This window comes from Dermacentor silvarum, chromosome 4 (genome assembly GCF_013339745.2).
Source record: "Dermacentor silvarum isolate Dsil-2018 chromosome 4, BIME_Dsil_1.4, whole genome shotgun sequence".
NCBI classification, from domain to species: Eukaryota; Metazoa; Arthropoda; class Arachnida; order Ixodida; family Ixodidae; genus Dermacentor; species Dermacentor silvarum.
Genome location: NC_051157.2, coordinates 218,574,250 through 218,579,280, shown reverse-complemented (window position 1 = coordinate 218,579,280; position 5,031 = coordinate 218,574,250). Strand labels below are relative to the sequence as shown.

The 5,031-nt window shown below is 56.9% G+C and overlaps 1 non-coding gene across 1 annotated transcript; it reads left to right on the top strand.

The window, feature by feature from the left end:
• Positions 1-1,572: 1,572 nt before the first annotated feature.
• Positions 1,573-3,387, top strand: LOC119451188 (small subunit ribosomal RNA). Its single transcript, XR_005191716.1, has one exon. It is a non-coding gene; the product is annotated as a small subunit ribosomal RNA (ribosomal RNA).
• Positions 3,388-5,031: the final 1,644 nt, after the last annotated feature.

Below are 5,031 nucleotides of genomic sequence, written 5' to 3'. Positions count from 1 at the left end.
CGCTGCTATTATATAGAGGTATGCGGCCCCGGCCGACATCGTACCACTTTTCAATTTGTGGTGTCCGGGTGCGTTTTGTGCGATTCACGCACTGCGGCGACGTCGGGAATTGCGCCGACGAGTACGCGACCGCTCGCAGAGACAAAGTCCGAAAGCTCGTCAGCCGGGGCGGCGCGCGCAAGCGACGTTCAGCGCAACTTTTCCGTGGAAATACCGAAAGCGGCTCGCACGTTTGCCTTGTATCGGTGAGCTGGGGCACCGTGGTGCACGCGAGAGGTGGAAACACGGCTTGAAAAGCAAAAATGAGGAATTTCTTTCGGCGCTAACTGCCGCCGGCGGCCACGAGTACGGCCCCATGGAGGTCTGGGTACTTATCGCTGCTATTATATAGAGGTATGCGGCCCCGGCCGACATCGTACCACTTTTCAATTTGTGGTGTCCGGGTGCGTTTTGTGCGATTCACGCACTGCGGCGACGTCGGGAATTGCGCCGACGAGTACGCGACCGCTCGCAGAGACAAAGTCCGAAACCGCGTCAGCCGGGGCGGCGCGCGCAAGCCACGTTCAGCGCAACTTTTCCGTGGAAATACCGAAAGCGGCTCGCACGTTTGCCTTGAATCGGTGAGCTGGGGCACCGTGGTGCACGCGAGAGGTGGAAATACGCCGACGAGTACGCAAGCCACCGTCCAAAACAACGGTCATGGAGCACAGCACCGTGCGTGGCACAACGTTTGCAGAGAAAGTGCGGCAGCGGAAAGCTCGTTCGCCGTGAAAGTCAGCACAGGATGCGCGGTGGTTCAGGCACGTGAATATTCGCGAAGCCGTACTCGCCGCTGGCGAAACATTGACGATCACGACCCTCTTGCGCGGTGTTGGTTTTCACGACTTCGGCCCTGTGCAGCCGACGTAAACTTTCAAAGTTCGTCAAGGTGCGGCACGATTTCCGCCAAATCCCCGTCGAAAATGCCACGAGTACGGCCCCATGGAGGTCTGGGTACTTATCGCTGCTATTATATGGGGGTTGGAGTGCAGTCGCCCCCCGAGTGCGTGCGACCTGGGTGTCTGATATGCGGCGGGCTCCGTGCCCGTCAAGCGTGTCCCCGGAGCCTCTCCCGTGGATCCCTCGGCAATCGTCTGCAGCCTCATCCGCTTGATGCGTTAGGGGCTGGTTGTCGGACGACGCCGTATCCACGATATCGAGGTGTGTTCCGCATCGTCCTCGGACGAGTCAAATAAGAAAGCGCCGAAGGCGCGGGCGTGACCCGTCGCTTGGCGGCTTTGCCGTCTCGGCTACGTTGCAAGCGCCGATCGGTCCACCAGTGCTGCGGGCTGATGGCAAATCCCGCAAGCCGTGACCGAGTCGACGCAACGAATCTATCGAGAGTGTGCGTGCTTCTTGCCGCGTGGCGATACCCAGCCCTGCGGGGAGGGCGCCGTAGCGAGCTCGAACGCCGTCATCTCGGACTGTGCAAAGAGGTGGGCTTTGCAAAAACGAAGCGTGCTGAGGCGCCTGAAGGTGGCCTCGGCGTCGCAACAACGGCGTCCGGCATGGCTGGACGCGCAGTTGAACGATTACCTGGTTGATCCTGCCAGTAATCATATGCTTGTCTCAAAGATTAAGCCATGCATGTCTAAGTACATGCCGAAATAAGGCGAAACCGCGAATGGCTCATTAAATCAGTTATGGTTCCTTAGATCGTTTCTTCCTACTTGGATAACTGTGGCAATTCTAGAGCTAATACATGCAGTGAGCCTGAAGCCCTTTGGGCGACGGGTGCTTTTATTAGACCAAGATCGATCGGGTTTCGGCCCGTATTGTGTGGTGACTCTGGATAACTTTGTGCTGATCGCATGGCCACGAGCCGGCGACGTTTCTTTCAAGTGTCTGCCTTATCAACTTTCGATGGTAGGTTACTTGCTTACCATGGTTGTTACGGGTAACGGAGAATCAGGGTTCGATTCCGGAGAGGGAGCCTGAGAAACGGCTACCACATCCAAGGAAGGCAGCAGGCGCGCAAATTACCCACTCCCGGCACGGGGAGGTAGTGACGAAAAATAACAATACGGGACTCTTTTGAGGCCCCGTAATTGAAATGAGTACACTCTAAATCCTTTAACGAGGATCAATTGGAGGGCAAGTCTGGTGCCAGCAGCCGCGGTAATTCCAGCTCCAATAGCGTATACTAAAGCTGCTGCGGTTAAAAAGCTCGTAGTTGGATCTCAGTTCCAGACGAGTAGTGCATCTACCCGATGCGACGGCTCGGACTGAACATCATGCCGGTCCTTTCTTGGTGCACTTCATTGTGTGCCTCGAGAAGGCCGGTGCTTTTACTTTGAAAAAATTAGAGTGCTCAACGCAGGCGAGTCGCCTGAATAAACTTGCATGGAATAATAGAACAAGACCTCGTTTCTGTTCTGTTGGTTTTTGGAATACGAGGTAATGATTAAGAGGGACAGACGGGGGCATTCGTATTGCGGCGCTAGAGGTGAAATTCTTGGACCGTCGCAAGACGAACTACTGCGAAAGCATTTGCCAAGAATGTTTTCTTTGATCAAGAACGAAAGTCAGAGGTTCGAAGGCGATCAGATACCGCCCTAGTTCTGACCATAAACGATGCCAACCAGCGATCCGCCTGAGTTACTCAAATGACTCGGCGGGCAGCTTCCGGGAAACCAAAGTATTTGGGTTCCGGGGGAAGTATGGTTGCAAAGCTGAAACTTAAAGGAATTGACGGAAGGGCACCACCAGGAGTGGAGCCTGCGGCTTAATTTGACTCAACACGGGAAAACTTACCCGGCCCGGACACTGGGAGGATTGACAGATTGAGAGCTCTTTCTTGATTCGGTGGATGGTGGTGCATGGCCGTTCTTAGTTGGTGGAGCGATTTGTCTGGTTAATTCCGATAACGAACGAGACTCTAGCCTATTAAATAGGTGCGGGGTTCCCAGCACCTTACAACCTTCTTAGAGGGACAAGCGGCTCCTAGCCGCACGAAACAGAGCAATAACAGGTCTGTGATGCCCTTAGATGTCCGGGGCCGCACGCGCGCTACACTGAAGGAAGCAGCGTGTCTTTATCCCTGTCTGAAAAGACTGGGTAACCCGTGGAACTTCTTTCGTGATTGGGATAGGGGCTTGCAATTGTTCCCCTTGAACGAGGAATTCCCAGTAAGCGCGAGTCATAAGCTCGCGTTGATTACGTCCCTGCCCTTTGTACACACCGCCCGTCGCTACTACCGATTGAATGATTTAGTGAGGTCTTCGGACCGATGTCCGGCGCGGCCTTTCGGTTGCGCCGGTCTGTTGGAAAGATGACCAAACTTGATCATTTAGAGGAAGTAAAAGTCGTAACAAGGTTTCCGTAGGTGAACCTGCGGAAGGATCATTACCGGACTGTGAAGGGTGACGATCGTTTCTGCCCCGTGTGGGTGGAGCGGCTCGCTGCGCCCGACGCTTTCCGCCGCTGTCCCCGCTTGGACGCGGGGACGGCTATACCCGAACATGCGCGGGGACTGCCTGAATTCTGAGGGGCGCCCCGTGCCCAATTTGTTGCGCCCAGCGGGCGGCGGCTGCAACCTTGGACGGTTGGCTTGGCCGCGCCCGTGGGTACAAACGGCGTAACGCACTTTCATGGGTGGGCTTTCAGTCCGCCTCGACGCTCATGCGCGGAATGGGAGTAAGACGACCCGACAAAGCTTTGCCCAGTACGAGAGGAACGGTAGAGGTCGGTCAAGGAACTGGCGGTCGAGAGCTAAAGCTGCCTGCCATCCATCATTCATAGTTGGAACTGCGGTGCAAGCGCTCTCCCGTCCTCCGCGGCAAACGCCGCCGAGTCTGAAAAGGCTGGCGGCTGCCGGTCGCTTCCTGCGGCGAGTATGGAGTAACGACCCGACTATGTTGCTGCCCAAGTACTGAAGGAACGGCGCGGCATTCGGTCGGTCATGGAACTGGCGGTACGAGGGTGTGGCTGCCAAGTACAATAGGAACCGTGGCCCATAACGCCCTCCCGTCCTCCGCGGCAAGTGCCACCGAGCCCGACAGGGCCGGAGGCTGCCGGTCGGCTCCTGCTCGTGACGCGCGAGATGTCGAGATCGCGGTTGAATGCGACGACGTTGGCAGGCTATTCGCCCGCCGCCGAGGGAAAGGCGGCGCTGCTGCGAAGTACGAGAGGAAACGCGGCTTTGCTACGTCGGACGCGTTCCGCGGTTAACGGACTTGTGCGCTTTGGGAAGGCGCCGCACGTCGAAAGAGGATTTACGGACAGACGAGGGACTGAAGTCTCGAAACTTGAACGCACTTGCGGCCAGGCTCTTGCTGGCTTCGTCTTCCGCCTCGAGTAGAATTGTTGCGGCTCCGGCGCCGAAAGCTGTCCCTGGCACTGGCCGAGTGGTTTTGGAGAGCCGCGCGAGTACGCGCGCCGGGCTCTTGTCCGTCGTCTCAAGTAGACTGTCGGATCAGCAGCGGGTGTGCTGCGGCAATCTGCCGATGCGAAAGCGTGTTTGTGTGTTAGGGACATTGTGGTCAATTTGAGTACCCTTCTGATGACTAAAAGCGAGACACGTCGATGGGGGCGAGACCCCACCCGTGGCCGTGTCGCCGTGAAAGACTCCACAGCTGCTCGTGCCCCCTCATGGCCTTGCGGCTTTTTTCCAATTTTCGTGGAGCAATGTGAACGTGCACACGTAGCACACGGGTCCGGTGGGTGGTTGGCAGGGAAAACCGGCTTCGAGTGCTCGCAAAAAAGAAAAAGACGTGGTAAGGGGAGCCACGCCCCCGCGGGTGTGTAGCCGTGAGCGGCTCCACTGCATCTTGGTCCTACATCTGATCCTGGTGCATACAGAGTGGAGGCTTACGTGCACACAAAGGCTCGCGGGGTTTAGCTGGAAACGCAACACGCAAGTAGCAGGGTGTGGTGCGCCTATATGCTACCAGCTGTCTGAGACGCGGCTGTCGAAAGAGCGCGCAGACTCGAGGAGCGCGCGCAGAAAGGTGCCCTTCGAAACCACACACAGGGAGACGCCACGTGCCTAAA